The sequence below is a fragment of the Nipponia nippon genome, unplaced genomic scaffold (genome assembly GCF_047370975.1).
Source record: "Nipponia nippon isolate SJK-2023a ecotype South Korea unplaced genomic scaffold, ASM4737097v1 scaffold_21, whole genome shotgun sequence".
Lineage (NCBI taxonomy): Eukaryota > Metazoa > Chordata > Aves > Pelecaniformes > Threskiornithidae > Nipponia > Nipponia nippon.
The window spans coordinates 8,515,566-8,535,814 of record NW_028262338.1 but is presented as its reverse complement, the minus strand read 5'-3'; the positions used below and the strand labels follow the sequence as shown (position 1 = coordinate 8,535,814).

General features: G+C 40.7%; 1 long non-coding RNA gene across 1 annotated transcript in view; it reads right to left on the bottom strand.

Moving 5' to 3' along the window:
- Positions 1-2,360: 2,360 nt before the first annotated feature.
- LOC148055545 (uncharacterized) overlaps positions 2,361-20,249 on the bottom strand; it is a 56,954-nt gene continuing 39,065 nt past the window's right edge. Inside the window, exons 3-4 of the long non-coding RNA XR_015705318.1 lie at positions 8,396-8,512; positions 2,361-2,720 (exon numbers count right to left, since the gene is read on the bottom strand). This is a non-coding gene — a long non-coding RNA (uncharacterized LOC148055545). The remainder of the gene's footprint in view (positions 2,721-8,395; positions 8,513-20,249) is intronic.

Below are 20,249 nucleotides of genomic sequence, written 5' to 3'. Positions count from 1 at the left end.
GTCTTCAAGCTCTCTGTCTGAAATAACTTGAAAAACACAATCACAGTTTTACAGACACAGCTGGAAAATGGCACTTAACAAAAATGCCAGGTTAAATGACAGATCAAGGAGTTTGGAGAGGCTGCACATAAGGATGTTTCAGAGTTACAGTTCTCTTGATTTGTTCAGAGAAAAGGGATTTTATTCTTAGGTAGCAGATTGAAATCTCGTAGATTGAATTAGAAGAAAAATCTCAGGCTCTCTGTTGACCCCTCCACCGTTTAAACAATTACGTATTTTAAAATCCACTTCATATTCTCAGTCCTCATCTATGAAAACCCTCTGTGAGACATCCTGCAGCAGAAAGAGGCAGCAGTAACTTCACGGTCTCTGTGTCTATCTGGCAGCCAGTGAACTTGTCAACACATTTACCATTAGAGCTCCAGCAGCATAACCTATTCTGGCGTAATTATTGCATAATGATTTTATTTGACTATGCCACAGGAAAAACCAGCATGTTTATAGTTAATAATACTGTAGCCTTTATTTCAGTCAAAACTTCCAAGTTAGGAACAAGGTAAACTAAAATTTAAATTAACATTTCTTAAAATGGTTATCCATCTTTTCTACCTCCTGGTAAAAGTGGGATTTTTCGATAATCCCTCCTCTGCATGGTCTAGTACCTCTCTTCTGTATTTGTACAAGCCGTGTGCAGTATAATACATCTCAACATTAGGGACTGGATCGCCTTTCCTATTTACCACACCTAGGAGGTACTGATGTACCACGCCATTTTCACCTTCAAATCTCCTTCCTTTTTCAAACACCCAGATAAATCAGCCTTGCAGCATGCTCCAAAGGCCACTAAACTTTGGTTCCAACAATTTTGTTGTACCAGTAGGAGGAATGTAGTCTCCAAGGTTACTGGGACACAAGTAATTCAGAAATTTCAGGCAGCTCATTGGATTGCACAGAGAAGACATGTTCCCTGCAGGAAGCAACACTGTGAAAGCAGACAGGCGTTGTCCGCGTTAACTGAGATTTCTGAGCGCTCTGCAGAGTCAGCCCTGTTCAGCAACGCAGGCTGGGGGACACGAAAGCCTGGGCTCCTGCAGTGGGGTCCTGCAAACCTCCTGACTGTGCCGATGGAAAACAACTTTGCAATCCCCATGCTCGGGGTTCAGAACTGGTTCTTAAAGTCCAGTCAGACCCAATGTAGACACCCACAACGCTGTACTCAGGCCTGTCATCACAGGACAGAATTTGCAATTACATGCAGAAGCAAAGGGAACTAACTCCTTTGTATTCCAGTCATACACAGCTCTCCTGTGTAAGGGATCACTTGCTTGATCGTTTTCTCTGATGCATGCAGTAGAGGCAGGCTTAAAGACGTTTTTTGACCTTTCCTATCTCCATAAAATACTTTAGAGTAGAGCCCAAATATCAGAATTAGTGTATATTCCTCCACTTGTAACAGAATGAGCCAGGTAGAGGTCTGATCTCTGTTACCCAGGCAACTGCAAACTGCACGGCCTGCTCATGCTCATTAGAAAATTTTTTTAAAAAACATTCGATCCTGGATTCTGAAGTGCTTCCAAGTAATTATACTCATATGGCGCGTATATGCTGCAAAAATAGCGTCTTCATTTTCTGCCAGCCAAATTAACCATGAAAACGGACCAGTTTAAGAATGTAATTACTATAGACTCATTTGGCAAACTAGACAGTCAGTATTACATCAACCTGGGCAGCCCGGTCTCCTGGGATTTCACTCACCTGAGGCTTTTTATGAAGAGCAAGACAGCTTGGAGCATGCACTAGGCAGGGAGGGCAGGCAGGCAGGCAGAGTTACGATGGAAGGGGCTCTTCCCTGGGCTTCGTTTCTGCAAACACGCTGCTGTAAATCTTCAGCAAAAGCTCAGAAAATTTTCGGTATTGCAACGGGGAAGGGATAATCACTTCCACACTGGGAGCTGGGATCAAACATCTTCAGAACAACTAGTTAAATGATCCAGACAGCCCCATCTGAACTGCATTTTGAGGAAGAGGAGTCTACAAATGTAAAATGGGACAGCCAGTGGATGTAAAGGCATGACACACAGGTAACTCTATGAGGGGAAAAAAAATCTATCTATACTTTTCCAGACAGAAAACATACTTGCTGTTCTGGACCCCGAGACATTTAAGGTGGAGCAGGTTCCATAGTCTGTCTTTTAGAAAGACCGTACGAAGGTACGTCCCTCCCGTCTCGGTGCTGCCGTGCAGGAAATGGTTCTGGTAAGAGGGAGAACAAATTTCAGCTGCAGCTGGGAGGTTGCCTGCCCCGAAGTACAGGCCACCTTCACCTCCTGCCCCCACCCCAGCGGCAGCAGTCAGTGCGGCTTGCTTAGGCCTTCAAACGCTGGCAACGTAGCTGAAAAGGTGTTAGGCTGCTCTTCGCAACCTTCCCTCTTTGCTTTCCCCTACAACTTGCCCTTCTATGCAGGAACCCAAAGCCAGGACCTCAGCTGACCAGGCTGAGTTTTAAAGAGCTCAGCTCCTGCAAATGGCCCTGCTGAGCCACCTCCAAGTAGGACTGGAACTTGAGGCGAAGGAGAGTAAGACTGAATGTTTAACGCAGCTTCCTAATGCTCTCGGCAGCAGGTCAGAAGTCACTCATCCAGCTCTGCAGCCCCAGGACACCGTTCAGCCACTTGGAGACGCTGAGACACGGCACACCCTGTCCCTCCTTTGCCGAGGATCTGAAAAAAGGAAGGAGCCTTCCAGAGCACTGAAAATACACGGCGTCTTTAAAGATTGTAACTAAATGAAGATTCAAAGGAGAAGCAGAGGAACACACTGCTGCCATTACAAGCACTCTCTGGAGTTGGTGGAGATCTAAAAGAACATTTTAAAGGTGGCAAAGAATACAGGAGAGGGGGAATCAGATCTTCTCGGGAGAAATGGCATCGTATTGATGAGAGTCTTTCAGCACGGAACAGTTAATAGGTCTTTTCTGTTATGTATAATACACACTGGATGGTGTTTCTCAGTAGTGGTTAACCAATCAGTGTATTTACTGGAAGACGAAGCAGCGCTGAGTTCAGACAAAAAGGTATTATCATCTTTCTTTATAAATTTGTTTTGGGTAAGACCAGTAGAGCACTCTGGGTCATACTGACAGATGCAGTATGCATTGTCTGAACTGGGCGAAGCCGGTGCTGGAATGTACCACGCATCTCCGGAGTTCCCCTCAGGACCTCCAGCGTCGGGGCGCTGGCCCTACCTTCAGCATCCTCACCTGTCCACCTCAACTGCGCTGCAAGCGCTCCTGCTTTTCCCTCCGCCTCTCAGCATCTGCTGAGGCACTTCTGAAGAAAACCACCTCAACGAGGTTTTCTCTCGCTTTTTGCAATATGCAGGTAGGAGAGCAACGGACCTCCTGGGATCAGCTAGGAACTAGCCCAAATGTAAAGGCAAAAATTATTCTTTGAAAGTAAGCGTAACAGTTGCACTGCAGCTTGTAACATTTGAAAATTCATCGCTTTGAACGCTAGAGGCTAAGGGAGCTAAATTCATAAGGATTTACAGTATAGTTGTGAAAAGGATCCAGGGCAAGCACCGGACTTTGACGAGGTTAACTAGGCACTAGAGTAGATGCTGTTCAGGAGCAGGATCATCCTGTCTCTCTTTCCAGGGGCTATAGGAGGCACTTAGCCCCTATGACTAGATGTTATAAATTCCCCGCTAAATTCCAGGACTGCTTAACTTTAACAAGAAAATTTGGTTTTGGCTTTTTTTTCCTCTCTGCTAATGGCAGGGATGGAAAAAAAAGCTACATTATTTATGCTGCTCAGAATACTGTATTTCTCTGCAGGATTTGAAAAAGCAAATATGGGCTTCCAGGTTACTGCCCTGGCTGAATAACCTCACATGAAAAATCTCAGCAAATGAAAAAACAAACAAAAAGCCTCCCCTGTTGCACTATATTATGGTAGTGGTCCACTGTTTTCAAGACTACTTCTACAGCTGTTATGAACAGAATGGATATCAATAATTACAACAGATTTTTTAAAGTTAGAGGTTGATAACCCATTTCAGCTCCTCTACCATAAAAATAAGCAATAAACATTAAGGCACAATGAGTTCTACGAACATGAAGTCATTCTTTAGGTGAGGCTTGAAAGACAGCAACATCAAAAGCTATCTAGACTATTTTTAGATGGCCCAAAAGTACAGACAAGTGTGGATTTTTACCATTTGGAAGTAAAAAAAGACACCCCAAGAGGTACGGTGACCGTAAGACAATGCATATAAAGGAGGAAAACAAGAATAGACACAGCAGACAGCGAAAGTGAATAATAGCTATGGGGAGCGTTAGCCAGGGCACTGCCAACTATTTCTCCACTTCTTATCTGCTATCTGGAGTCACTGTCACAGAAGTTGGTCACTATTATCTTGACTACAGACACTTTCTCTATACAAGATTATCAAGGTGGACATTTTTATGAAATACCTTTAGAAATAAAAAAAGTTCTTTTTTATTATTTTTCATAAAGTGAAGATAACTTGATGAGGAACTTTCAAAGCGTCTGACAGTTTTCTGATATAACAAATGTATTAGCTGTAAAATCTTTAATGTAAGATCAGTTTGCTAAAAGAGATTAGTATAAATCCATATGAAAACCTTTGTGTTCTTTTAGTGGAAAGAACCTGTCAAATGTTCTCAGTTGGCAATTACTATTGTACCTGTATTTTTTTTTGCTTTTCACGTATTATGAGCTAGGTGGGAAAAAAAAAATCTTTTACATCAAAGAACAAATACAAAAATAAGTTTTAAAAGCCTTGCAAAGAAGATGCTTTAGAAAACACATCAGGTGCCATTCTAGTGTCCAAGTGAAGTAGAAATTATTAAACCACACATCTAGAGTTAAAAAGAATGGTTCACACTGCAGGAAAAAGATTAAAGCCCCCTAGGTCTTAACAGAGAGAAATAATAAGTACCTGGTATCATCTGTATGGATACGAACAGTTACAAAAGAGCGGCTGCCATCACTACTGTGCACTGGCTAAAAACTGCACACCTCGTTACGTTTGTCACCTCTTTTCTATCAGCTTCTAAACGCTTTTTCAGTTGATGTTAATCCTGTGGACTACATTTGCACAGAACACCTCTGGGTAAATACCTGGTTCTGAGATAGCTTTAATGATTCAGAGAAGATTCAGAGAAAACCAGTTCCACTTCCACGAAAAGCTGATTCATACTCCTCTTGGTGTGCTGGCTGCACTCTCTCTCAGGCCAATTCCACTCACTTGCAAGGTGGCTTTAGCTCTTTGACCTGACATCCTCAGGAACACGGACGGTGAATTGCAGCTGCTTTTCTGCAAAGCAGAAGGCTTTTACCATGTGGTGCACTGTTTTTCTGCGTTTAGATCAGACGTGTGAAGCAAGCCGTTTGTATACGCATTTACTTCTGCATGTACTGCAGGCATTTCTGCTCATTCAAAAGAAGAGGAAATCTTTGGACACAATGAATATTCTTTTTGCTTTTAAATTAAATGTAGAATTTCACTCAAATGAAAACAAAAACTTTAAAAATTGATTGGTGGGGTCATCTGAGAAATTATTTCAACAGCAGAGAAGTTTTATAGTATAAAGATGTTTGCTCCAATTCAAGAACTGATGCACAGTGGACCCTACCTTTAGAACTGTATACAGCATTACCCATTCCACAATAAACTAATCACCTTACTTTTTCATCAGTTCAGAAACACACATCCAACTCTTCTAGCATCTAGGATTTTCACACTGTTCAAGACAAGCGGCACAGTACACAGAACCATTAAAATTCTGTCTTTATGTCTCTTCGAGTCCCAAAGTCAGGTTCTTTAGCCAAAGAAGCTGTACTACAATCTTTATGAAATGTTTTATTTATTTATTTAATCATTGAGTCGATTTACCGCCCCTGAAAATAAGAGCCTACTGAACTTTCCATTTATTCCAGTCTAGCTCTGACCCACCGTTTTATTTGACATAAGCAATTCATCTTGTTGAAGCCCCTGTTTAAAGGTTATGACAGTTTGCACAGGACACGATAGAACTGGTAATGTCACCACTGACAAGGCTACAACCTTCACTTATTGACGTCTTATCAAATAGTCTCATTCTTGTTCAAATCTTGGCCTGAGTTACTTAGAATGACACTTTTCCATTGCCAGCGACTGAGTCAGCCAGTAATTGCTGCCCAAAATAATACAAATTCATAAAAATAAATGATAGAAGATAGTTATTTTTAACATGTTTGACTTGGTTCCTGAAATATCACTCAGTGACACAGAATAACAACTCATGCAAAGGGTGAACCATCTAGAAAGCTGGAGTGGATTTACTCGTGGGATTGACAGCATTGCAAGTAACAACACAGGAGGCTCTGCCACCTCCTCCTTCCTTCCCCCCACTGCTGCACCCAGCTTTGCCCAGGACCTATAAAACCCACTCATTGTGCAGGTCGTGTATCTGCTGAACTCTGCCCAAAGAGCTGGAGGCCTTGAACTGCATGGCGAGGGACGCATGAGATGAGATGGCAAATTTCTAGGGTCATTCAAGGTAGTTTTCATTTGCCGTCTAACCAGGATTTTAAAACAAGCCTTCAGAGGAGAAAGAGTTAAATATTTTAACTGTTAAGTGTCTTCTCTCCAAAGCACAAGCTTGCAGGTACTGACACAGGTACACCCTTCGTAATACTCAGATGTAGCACATGAATAAGTTAGACAAGCTGAATTTCAATATCACGAGGACCACGAATCCCAAGTCAAATCCAGGTTTACAGCTACACAAAGCATGTTATGTTGGGCAACTATACATATGAACTTTTCATTATTGGTAGCCAGAGGCTTAGCACATTCTCACATTAGCATACAGCATAGGTCAGTGCTCCTGTGGAGAAATCCCTGTCCGCAGGCGCTCGGCCAGCTGGTCAGTTGTTTTATAGCAACCACGACCCTTCAGAGCTACCGCCACCCCTGCGGGTGAAAGAAGAGCAGCCTTACAGGAGCTGAAGTAAACCGGTGACCGTCAAAGCTGGTAGTGATGCTGAAGCTGACACTAGCTACACGTCTGCATTTGGTCTGGGAAAGGCAGACTCCCTCAGGGGAGGCACAGTGACACAGAAGGTACAAGTCTAGTCTTTGAAATGGAATGCTAAACATGTTAATAAAGTTGCTGAGCAGAACTGATAGTTGGGAATAGGAAGCTTAAAAAAAAAAAAAACCAAAACCCACAAAAACTCCAAAAAACCAACAACAACAAAAAGGGAGAGATCTGAAAGATCAAGACATGAAACGTTAGCAAGAATTTACTTCGTTACTCTTCACACAGCCATTGACTTGAACATTGTTTTTTAACTCTGGGTTCCCACTGCCAGCTCGTTTCTTTTCCTGAAATAGTTCCAAGTTCAATCGGAGGGAAAAGCAATGCATTTCTAATTAGAAGACTTTTTTTAACGTAATATGAAAAAAAAGGAGTAAGTTTGAAAGATCTGGAGATGAATATATGTTTCCTTTATCTTTTCCGTTCCCAAGGTGGTGATCTAGTCATGAAGACACGTGCCCATTTTTGTTAACAGTGTCTTATTCTCATGGATGCCTGCTGCCAATAGTGGAAAAGTCAAAATAAAACTGTGATGTCTGCACTGGGTTTCATTTGGGAGACCTTTTCTAGTTTTCATTCTGCCACAGGCTTGTTGTGTGACCTGCATCCCTTTGTGACACTTTTTAAACTACCTATCTGGATTGCAAGATCTTTGGGGCATGACTTCTTATTCCAAGTATGCCACCAGGGACTAACAGCAAATATATTTATCGCAACCCTTCCCTTAAAACTCTAAAATAAAAAAAAAAAAATAGAATTTAATTAATCATTGCCTGCTGAGCATCTGTTCTGAATTTATCATAACCTGCAACAAGATTCCCCTTTTTTGCTCTTCTTCCTCTTTCTACTGAGGGTGGGATTTTTGGTTTATGACAACTCACCTATTAAAATGAACATTTGTTTCTGGATCACAGTTCTCATCCACTACTGTTTTGAACATTGATCTAGCATGTTGTTCTGAAGCTACGTGATTTGTTTTTCAAGCTGATTTTGAACCTGGTTTAATCATGCTTTACATTTGTCTGCTATCTGTTTTGGAAGACCTCACCTACGCTAATACATCCTGCTGAATTAAGTAAATCTTCTGGAAAAATCTTTATGTCATGAACCAGATCAACCTCCTAACTCTGATACTTTTAAGCTAGCTTAATCCTTACTTGCATCATTAAGCTGTTCAATTATCAAGTTGAGATCTCTAGAAGCTCCAAGTCAAGGCAAAGGAACGCGTTACTATGTCTGTCTTGCTTTGTGTAAGAAGCAGCCTCTATATATAAGATGAAAACCTACCCGTATCTGCACTGCTGGGATAAAACTTTCTGCTTCTGCCCTTCTCAGACGTCCAAGATGCAGGTCTGCTGTTTCATTTGTGGCACAGCACATCACTCTGAATCTCTTCAGTGCTAACTGGAACACGAAAAGACAATTTTTCCACTAAGCAGTTGCTGTCCATGATTCCACCATCATTTATCTTTAATTAATATCCTGTTACTGTAGACAGTATTACATTGCAATATCCAGAGATCACAGAGAGCTTCCCTTTGCTTTGGCAACAGTATACTGCATTTCTAGATCAAAGAACAGCTGTTTCTCTTCATTAATCAGTTATTTAATCAATAAGTGCATGATACGCCAAGGAGGAGTTACAACTGAAAGATGGATAAAATTTGTGCAATTGGTTCTGAAACACTTCTTTGCTTGTGCACGTGTGGCTGCGGCTTACAGCACTCGGTTTGACAGAAACTGAAGCCCAATTCTGTGTTAGCAGACAATAAACCAGGGGCTAAAGCCAACAGAATCACACATATTTCAGTTTGCCCTCCTACACGTACCTCTGCTCTTGCCAGACAGATCCAGAGAACGAGCCGGCTGACCTAGTTAAAACTGCCCAATTAGCTGAATGAATGACACAGTATTGAAGAAAGTGAAAAAGAGCAATACTCTAGGGAGGGAGCTGTCAGGGACTCTGCTGGGAGTGGGGAGGATCATCCTACTTATAACGAGACCAGACTTAAGTTTCTAATCCTGTTACTCCTACTTCTTGCAGATATAGGAAACTTAACAAGGTAGGTCAAAAGACTTAAAGTGGAGGATGTAGTGCTTTCCTATGGATGAGACAGTTTGTACCCATCCTCAAAGAAGAAAGGCCAACACTTTTTCCTGATGCTATTATAAACTACACTGACTGGGAAACAAAATAGCAAAACAAAAAACAGAGCTCATATTGATTATTTTTTAATATTTTTCACTAACAAAATACTGAATTTCTCAGCAATATGCTTAAAAGGCTTATTTGCCAAATAGTAGCACCTTGTATGTTACTAGGAAACCAAACACATTTACCTTTTATTTCCCATTATTATCCTTAAGGACATACAGATCTCACCTCAAGATAGCAGAGGAAAAAATAGTGAAAGTACAGAAATAATAGCAACACATTTTTGGATCAAGGGAATGGACCAAATTCAGTTATGCTGACTTCCTTTGACAGCAGCTCTACAGAAGCAACAGAACACAGTGGATTTACAGAACATCGTAAAGCAAAGCCTCTCTCATCACATCAGCCAAGTAAGCCTCCCTACCCTGTTACCAGAACTGCTTCGGTGGTCTTCAAGACTTCCAGGCCACTGAGAAAAAGCCTGATGATGACACATTAACTAATACATTCAGAGTAATCCGAGTGCCTCATCCTCTTGACAAGGCCAGAAACTGAAAAGGAATATTTACTATTCAGAAGTTGAGCACAATGTCAGAGATTGCACAGGGTCTGAAAAAAACCCACCTGGTGTAACCTCTTTTCTGCTATTAGATTCTTCTGTACCCAATGAAAATCAGCAGAGTGAGTGCAATGTCACTCAATCATGCCTGGTGGTCAAACAGCATGGCAGGATTTCCTTATTACCAGGCACTAAGCATGTAGCATTTATGTGTGATTATTATTACAGTGAAAGGTTGCACAGTATCTCACAGCGATAGTGTTGCCAAATGAGCAATTAAAGAAGCAGGGTTTAGAGTCATTGCTTTTGACCAGCTGTAAAAGTAGATCCTAGCTGGCGGGATGGTAATTCTTCAGCAAGGGGTGTGCTCTGGTCCCTCCAAACCATTCCTCTGTGGTTTGCACGGAATTGATGCTGTTCAGGTAAAGCATTTTCTCATATTCCAATCCCACTCTTTTATTTCTCTAACCCATAGAAATTAGCGTGTTCTGACGCTAACTTCATTTTTTGATTCACCTCATTTGCCTAGCCAAATTATTTCAGGAGCGACAAACTCATGACACTACTGCAGTGTGTGCTGTATGGTGTTTTTTCCAAGCAAACAGAAAGAGTCTGAGTGGAACGGATTTTTCCTGACAGAGATGCTGAAAGCAAGAGAGCTGGGATCCAGGCATAAATCACAAGGTATAATTTCTTCCAGATGGTACAAAGCTATAAAACAGGCTATACATCTGATCTCCAGGCCCATGGTTTGGTGCCCTGCAAGTCCTTATATCAGATGCCTATAGGTGAAGAAATAAACATTCGCAGTGCAGAACAGGTATCAGGACCTAAATTCGCAGTGCAGAGCAGGTATCAGGACCTAAATAAGACTCTAAAGTAGAAGGGCTTTAGGCTCCCTCCCTCCCAGCAGCAATGCATCAGTTTTTGCATACCAGAAGGGAAAGGGCCTTGCAGTACAAGGCTGCAGCTTACAGGGATGAATCCCCTCCTCACGTGCTGCTGGAGGAGCTGAAGGGGAGGCACTAGTGACTGCATGCTGCATCTGCGAGATTAGTGGATGTGACAAAGCTATCCTTTGCAAGGACAATCAGTACCTCGAAAGGGATGTATAGTTTAAGCAGCAGAGCACGTAGCAATTCTGGGAATAAAATCACTTTTTATTCTTCTTCCCCGTACATAATTCTCCCGCACATTTTTTGCTTCAGCCCTTTCCTCTGCGTGAAAGCAAGAGAACAATGAGAACACATACACGTAACTTAAGACAGGAGAAGCCGCTAACACGAAACACAGGTCTCGTTCCCAGTCCTCATTTCCCAACAGAGAGCTTTTCTGGTAAGGGAGAGCAGTACAGAATGACGGTGAATCATACATCCTGGAACACGAAATTTCAACATTGCTACGGAAAATTGTTAATGTGATCCTTAACCTTCAAGATTCTGCAATCATCTCATTCAGTACTTACAGGTAGGACAAAACAGTTATTTTACAAAGGCATGGGAATGCTTCTTAATTTAAAGTCTGTGAACAAAACTGAACTCCAGAACAAACAAGGTCATTATAATAATTAGGAAAGTTGAGTGAACTTCGCTGTCCTCCAACTGTTTGATGTGACTCCTCACGTACACCTTAGCCAAAATGAGCTTGCTGTACAATGTATTTTCCTCATGGATAACCGTTTCAGTCCTTTGTAAGTCTTAAAATGTTTTTATAAGTCAAGGTGGGTTTTAACAACCTTTTCCACTCACAAAGATTTTAATATTGTCAAAATTATCCCTTCATCTTTCAATCAATTACGAAAATCAACAGAAGGGGAATTTAATGTTATTTATGTAATGAACAGCTTTTAAGTACATAGAACCTATGTGGCATACAAATTCCACAATACTTATAAAATCGATACATTCTGCATGATTGCCATATTAAATTAAATCACTAAACTCCATCTGCAGACAAATTCTCCAGATACTTTGGGTTTCTTCTCATCAAATAGCCTGCAGGTGTGCAAATAAGCATTCATAGTCCATACCAGACATCGATGTCTAATTAAAATACATAATTTTAAAGTGTATGCTCTTGATGCTATCTGCGATCTGTGATTTTTCTGTACAGCATATTGCTGCTCTTCACTATCAGTATGGAACAAAAAGACGTATTGACAGAAACTGGCGAAACACACAATACAATTATTAATAAACCAAATTCTATGTAGAAGTATAACGAAATCATTAAATTAAATCCAAAGATTGCCACTACTTTCTCAAGTACCAAAAGGAGCTAGAAGTTGCTTCTTTGTCTATCCTCTCTTATTATGAAAAATGCGAGACTGATTAGTACCTAGCTCATGCACACAATTAAGAGGATGACCACTATCACGGACAGTGGGAGAAGAGGAAGCTGCATCAGTCTGGATCTTCCACTTCTGATGGACCGGTCCTACAGAATTGCCTATCAATGGAGATTTATGAAAGTTCCAGTGTTCATAATAGTGACACCTCCAACGTAAGTGTTGTGGGGGGGACACGATGACGGCAACGCTGCTTTAATACAGCGTCAATTAGCTCAGAAGAGGACAATTGCTGTTAATAATTTTCTAGACAAGTAACGAGCAAACAGTCTGGCAGACCCAAGAAATATCGTAGTCTAGGAGAAGAGCTCTCCTCCGCATCCTTAATACAGGAAATCTAGTCCCACTTCCCCCTAAGGCAACATTCTAGATTTCAGTCGCAATTTCTTCTTTGGAAAAAAGCTTAGAAAAATAAAGGTCTCTGAGCAAGTGTTGGGACACTGAAATGTTTGATAGCTTACAGATACACAAGTTGGAATTTCTTTGAAACTCTAGAAATATCCCTCTTTTTTCTTCTTACAGAACGGAACTTGTACATGTTAATGAACGCTGCATCTAGATATCAGGGGAGGAGTACAGTCTCAAGTCTCAATGCTGATATCAAAGACAACACTAAAGCTAAGATCCTGCCCTTACCACGTAAATAAGTGACAAAGACACACACACGACTTATTGAACGTAGGTTAAGCACTGAGGGTGCTCAAGAGGAGCTACTCCACAAAACAACAGGACCTGGGGGGGCTGGGTATTCTACTTTTTCACCTTTTTTTTGCAAGTCTCAAATCAAGAATTTCTATTTCTTCTTTCATTTTTAACTAGCTACAGAAATTAGTTAAAACATGTAGATAAAGCAACACAAAGACTAAGAAATTTTTCCATTATTTTAGAGTTAGAACAATTTAACTACCTTTATTTCAGAGCTCACTTCTGTTATAGCCTGAGACTCACACATTCGCGTTCAAAGCGGGGAGGATATGGCTTACATAAATGTGGCTTTTCTACCTGTGCCAACATCTTTGTTTTAATCCTTTGTATGTTCCATCTGGCAAGGAGAAACACCATTACCATCTTAGAAGTTCGTCTTCAAGTGTAGCACAGGGATTGAGCGTTTTGAAAACATCCCCCAAATCTATGTAGTTCCAGGAAAAAAAAGCCCCACAACTAATGAGAAATCATTATCATTATAAAATTATAAAATGTGTTCTTTAGGTGAATGAAATGACAAGCACCAAAGCCTATTAATTATTGTTACAGAGAAGCTGTTTAAAAGTTGGCTCCAGCAAAAAAAAAAAAAAAAAAAAAGAAAAAAAAAAGAAAAACCCAAGACAGATTCAATAAAAAATGCAGTTATGGTGTTAAAGTTTTGTACAGCAGCTGCTCCATTGTGCAGTAAACACAATTATAGCATCAAGAGGCATTAATACTGTTTACAATAGTAAGACTAAAAGCAATTAATCAAAAGGCAATATGGTGGTATAGAATGGATTCTGGCTACTTGCCTCCATAAGCAAGAACGGAGTTCATTGAAATAATAATAATTGCACAGATTTTTTTTTTTTACTGGAGTGGAACTTTCCGTCCCCTATTTACACATCAAGTATTGGGTCAACGAGCATTTGAGAAGTCTTCTTTTTTTACATGCACATACGCAACCGAAGGACAGATTTCACATCAGCCCAAAATGAATACAAGCGTTTCTGCGCTCTTGTTTATAAGGGTAATAATTCTAGGCATTGTATTTCTACTGCATAAACAAATAAATAGTGACAAGTGGTATCAGAATATGCCACCATGATTGGGCTGGCAGAAGGTCTAGGCAGGCAAATCTAAAGAGTGCTCTGCAGACAGCCTTTTTAAAAAACTGATTTCTTGCTTATAAATTAGAACCATGGGTCATTAAGCTTTCTGTGCTAAACAGAATGCTACCCAACTAGTCAAGCAAGGCCATGAGCCATGAAGGACAAACTAGACTATATATTTTCCTAATTTCAGTTTGGAAAACAGAAGAGAAACCTTGTCAACTAGCGGCGATTTTGTTCAGCATCGATCTGCAGTCATGTAATCCAGCTATGACATTCAAGGAAATATTGCCTTGGAAGTTACTTGAGAAAGGGAAAGCTCCACATTCTCTGTGCAGAGAACTTTACATCCGTTTTACCTCCTCTTCATTACTTCATAGCACTTATATGCATTACTGAAGTACTGCAGAACATTCCAGGAAACAGAATGTGTGATGGTAAGAAAGAGCCTGTAGCCTTATCTGAACCTCTTTGCAGCCTTGTCTTTCTTCCCTTGTAGGATGTGTTCTTCCACTTACACTGCCTACAACAGTCCTGAACTTCCTTTCTGTGTAACCTTTTGTTAAGTCAAGCTTTGCTTGCAGCTCTTCAATAGTTTCTTTTAATTGCTTTCCTCACCTTGACATGACAACCTCATTCCTATCCTCTTACCCAAGGGACATGCCCTGGGTGTTTCTCACAAAGACTTGAGCTCCTCTGTTCCATACTGTGATAACCATCTCTTCACTGTCAAGTGATGGTCAAAACACACTTTGTAGATTTCTAAAATCCTGTATCCATCATCGCTTTCTGTAAATGGAATTATTTATTACAATAGAATAACAAGAGCACTATGAAATGGTCATTGAGGGACTGGGTTAACTATCGATTTTTTTAGTATGCTTCAAGGCTTCCCAACTTTTTGTGTTTTTAGTGGGCAGCATCATTATTTTACTCTTTTCTGACAGCAATATATTAATCTACATTTAAACTATCTATGATAGTTTAAAAATATTTTTTAAAAAAATTTTACATTATTTTTTTTTTTCAAAAGCACCATTCTGAATACATTCAATAATAATATTCGAAGTTCTACCTAGCCAGATATTTTAAATGAGGACACCTTGGCATAGTATACAGTTTACAGGCTTATCTATTCTCTTTATCCTTCATCAACTTATGCTGAAAAAGACAACAGAAATTCTTAAAAAGTTAGCACAAAAACTGTGACAGAGGGTGGTGGCAGAAATTGCTTGCTGTGGTAATTCACCTGAAGAAGACAGCGAACAAAGTTTTCTTTCAGACAGTGTATTTATGTACAAGATGTTCCAAAGTGATTTACAAAGTACCAAGCTATAAAGCAGCCTGGCACAGCAGATACTGTGAGCTGAAAGATACATTATACACTCACAAAGGCTCCGGAATGTTTTCAAAATAAGGCATGGGAAACTAGCTTCAAAACTGGAAATGCTTGGGTGGAGATGGAAAATGAGGAAGAAGAGCAGAGAGCATTACCAGATGACTACAACAGGGCCTGGTGGATGAAGGATCATCCAAATGTCAGGACAGGAATAGAAGAGGAACTTTTAGTTTTAATATTTGTCCCATTACCCCATTATGTTGACTGATATGCCATATTCAATTGAACCATCAGACCTTGAATAAATATCATTAGGATTATAACACTAGCCTTGAAGTAATGCCAAGTGGTTCATCAGTCTCAGCCTGTCATGGGAGACCACGGAGAAACTGCTAACTCCATCCTGACCACAGAGAAATGCATTAAGTAACACTAAATGGAAGTCCGTGGTTAACCCACAGCTTACTCTTGCTAGAAAATACTCAATACAAATAAATACTAATAATTAAAAAAGCATATTGCCAATCAAAACTGAACTCCCTTAGAATTCAGGTCCTCCTCAGACCTTCCGTAAGGAAAAAGCAGTAAGTGTGCTGATACACGTTGGTACACACACATACAATCTCTCATGCTATTTTTAATTGTGCTTCGATCATTTTTCTCTTCTAGGCCTTCAAACATGAAAATGAGAGTATGCATCCACACATTTGAGATGTGAGCACACACTGTATTTCCAAACCAAAAGCCTCTCTGTCTTCTTTTGAGTAACCAATCCCCGGGATCTCCCTATGTCAGAAACCAGCTGCTCTCAAGATGAATCCTTCTCGATGGTCATGCAGCGGTAGGCATGGAGAAGACAGCAGAACTGACCTCTGTTCTGCACCCAGACCCGCCCCCCCGACCGTTCCGCACGGGCTTTCCCAAGCCCCCCGGCCGGGCCAACGCAGGGGCCAAGCACACCTTCCAGACTGCCAACCAGCGCCTCGGACTCAGAGCGCGAGGTCTGTCTTCACAGCCAGCCCCACGCCGTGTGAAGTCTCTACGCCATGACAACTGAGGCTGAAAAATCTTTAATAAAATAGATGTCATATGGCAACAGGTTTAAGAAATTCTGAAAGTTAATTTTGTCTGTTTTTAGATAATCAGTCCCAAATGCATGCTGTGCTATAGAAAAAAAATCTGCTAAAATAAAAAAGGAATCACATTAAGAAAAAGTGATCAAACAGATAAAAACCCTATTCATTAAAGTTCGTTGTTGTAAAGGAGAAGAAATTTATGTCTCAGCTTCTGTAAATTGGACTTTCAGCATTTAAAAACCTTTCTTTGCTTATAATAAAGACATACAATAAGGCTGGAAACGGAAAACTCTTCACAGGAGGGGAACTTTCCTTTCTGTTCTGATCCAAGTGGTTGAAACAGGGATTAAGACCTGCAGGGTTTCACAGCTGTAGCTGAAACAAGCTGTCAAATGTGAAGGTTATTTTATGGAGAGTAATTAACCATCTAAATAGATGTACAGGTCTCTCACTTCGCAGTTTTTGTCGTAAGAAATTAGTAATGAAACGAGCATCGCTGATATCTTTTGTTGCAAAGTATTCTTCCCTCTCGCAATCAATGTTTTATTGTTTAGATAAAATAAGTGCAGTTTTTTTATCAACCCAAAGAAGAGCAAATGTCAATCTGAAAAAAAACACCCCAACATTTCAGCTCTACAAGAAGGAGCTTGTTGGAAACGATTATTGCCAAAAAATTTTTACTTAAAAGATTAGACCATTGATCCAGAAATGTTTCTTTCATAACATCAATTTTTTTTTCATTAATAAAGTTTTGATAAGTGAAAATTAAGCATGGAGTAACAGGTATTTAAAATATCTGTGTTTATTTACTGAAACTAAATGCCAAATGCAAACTGTATTTTATAAGAATTCACAGTAACCGTTAGTCCACAGACAATAAAATCTGTAGCTGATTTTCCCCTCCTGAACCCCACTGCCAAACACTGAATTGAAGTAGTAACTTTCCTTTTCCTTAAAAAAATAAAGATTTTTTTGAGTGTATTGCTCATGGTTAAGCCCACAGGAATAAACAGGACAATGAATACAGAATGAAAAAAGATAAAGTTTTCTAAGAAAAGAAATGTCACTGTTAAGCTTCTAAGCAGCATTCCCCCCCCCCCCCCCCCCCCTTATTGCTGGAGAAGGGATTTAAAAAGTTGTAAAAAGACACTAGAAGACACTGAATCTTTAGGCTTCTTAGTTGGGATCTTATTACTATGGCCTCAGACAATCAATATTTTGGGAACAGTTTTCTGGTTAAGGAGCTAAGAAGCACCAGCCTGTTCTTTCAGTTCTCTGGTGTGACTGAAGTACTCTCAGTGCGAGGAGATACAAAGAAACACTCCTGAAATCACCTCTCACTTTTAGAATTAACTTTTGGTTGGACAGATAGCAGCCGTGAATTATCAGACAATTAGGATTATGGCAACTTGTCCCATTCATTTGGTAACTTATTTTCAGTTCAAAATATTCCATGTACAAGAGCATAATGTCAAATGTATACTTTCTCTCTTTCTCACTTACTGAAGTCAGCAGAGCATCACAGTCTCAAAGATGAACAGTGCCAGATACGCCAATGTGACTCTGGGGTTTGTCTACTTATTATTATGGCTGCAGACGTAAGTTCACTCAACCCGTATTTTGAGCTCACTAGATGTGAATCAACTCAAAAGCAGAAAGCTGTGTATCTGTGGTTAAGAGTGCTGAGGCCAAGCCAATGAGCCCCTTCGAGGCTCACGATACAACGGCCTGGACTCGGCGCCTGCTAACACGGCTACGGCGCAGCCCCCGCCTCAGACAGGACTTGAGTTGAGTAGGTGGAGCAAAGTCTGCCAGCAAAGGCGTATCAGCATCCCCTTACGAGCCTGTGCCGTTGGTTTCATAGAGAAAAACTCCCAAATCACACAGGTACTTTTGATAATTCCGCTTGCCTTTCCTGAAAACCACTGGCAAATCTCGCAGCAGCAATTCAGCAGGTCACGTCCCTGAGCTCTCTGCCAGCGGTCACCGCTCCTCATCCCCGAACGCACGCCCATGCACACACCTCCAGCTCCTCGGGGCACCGGCTCACGGCTCCGCTCTGACCAGCGCGCTGCTCTGGGGCAGCAGCTACCAACCTTCCTGCCGATCCTCCGCCTGGCAGTGACCCAGAGCTGAGGTTAGCCATTTCTAAAACTGCTGTAACGAGGCTCACTCACACTCACCTCTCAAGAATAACTGCAAAACTCTGTGCAGCAGTGGGATAAATCAGCTCTGTGTTTAAATTATGTCCTAATTACTTGGTTGCTGTGGACAGCACTGAGAATCCAACTTTGATCAGGAACTGGACCTTCAGAAACCTGCCCACTCCTTAAAGAGCATCGCAGGTAGCAAAGGCAGATGCTAGGCACAAATAGATTGGATTGAAAAAAATGCTTTTCATGTCAAATATGAGTGCCTTCAGCTTCTAAGATCTTCAGTTACAGAGAGGCAGATCCTTTCGGCCAAGCTTTCTGCATGTAGCTCCACGTTAAAATGGGAGCTGGTGGCAGATTGTGTTATAGTCTTCATGGGCTTGTGAAGGACCAGTGACACTGGAGGAGTCTGGGGCAGCTTTTTGTGCTCCCTTCTGCTTCTCTTTTTGTTTGTTTACTAGTTTGATTTGGGTTCTGCAGTGCAGGATGAGACAGCAAGGTATCTTCCGTATTAAAGAAAGGGTTTTAATAAGAGTTGAGCCGAGTTGGATGTTTTAGCTCCACCTGTTACCAAAGAAGGCAATCCCTACTCTCTTTTGTACTGCAAAATGTTAATTTTGAGACTGTCATGGATTTTAAGGTGAAAAGACACTAATCAGTTCTAGAGCAGTAGTAACTGATCAATCTTTGCTTAGGAGTCATATTCCCCCTCTCAGCATTACACTATGAACTGGAAAACGCCCCATTCTGATTTCACTGAGCTAATTTTATTGAACTTCTAACTGTGAGTAAGAATGTAAGAAAAAAAAAAAATCTAACTTCAGGGGGATAGTTTTAAAGCATTTTTACAGGAAACTCTTATTTCATGACTTTCACTAGACATATGAAATGCTAAACCCCACAACTTTCTCCATGGACACTTACCTCACTTATTAAGACCAAAAAAACACTAGAGAGAATAATTCTCCAATATCGCTTTTTCTCATCCTCTGACAAGCTGTCTTTATAAGAAATTCACTTGCCTTTCCTCTTGTTGACTACTTCACCATGTTGGAAACAGTAAAACAACAGCAAGGGCAACACAGGCACTGTTTGAACCCATCTTGTTTGGAGCCCTTGTGCACAAACCACAGCAACTTCAAAACTTATGTTCCCTTAAGACATTAAAGAGGCAAAACCCAGGTTTTTTTCTCCCATTATCAGGAAAGGACACACATGAGTTGCTGCTAACCGAAACAGCACAGCAAACAAAACACTCCGCACAAGAACTTCAGCTATTTGGTATTTTAGTCTTGGAGGTACACAAAACCGCTAAACAACTCGTGAAACAGTACAGCCTATCAAGCTCAAGATGTAATGGGCGCTCTTCTAGTAAAGTCAATCCTTCCAATAATCCTCAGGGTCAGATTACGCTTCTTAAATACTTTATTAAACTGACCATTTTGCCTGCTGTTGGTTTGGTCACTCTCAACAACATGCAGACAATAAGCACTGACAAAAGATTAGGACTAGACTACTGCTACAATACCACTTTTCCTCATAAATACAGTCAAAACATGCAATTTCTTCTTACAGATCCTGTGTCTCCTGAGATTATCATAATACAAAGAGACAAGAGAGGGAAACCATGTCTCTTTTCCCAAGTGGTTTTACTTTGACTGCACTTTCTACTTAGTCAATATAATTGCTTTTCTTGTATTCTCACTTTGTGTG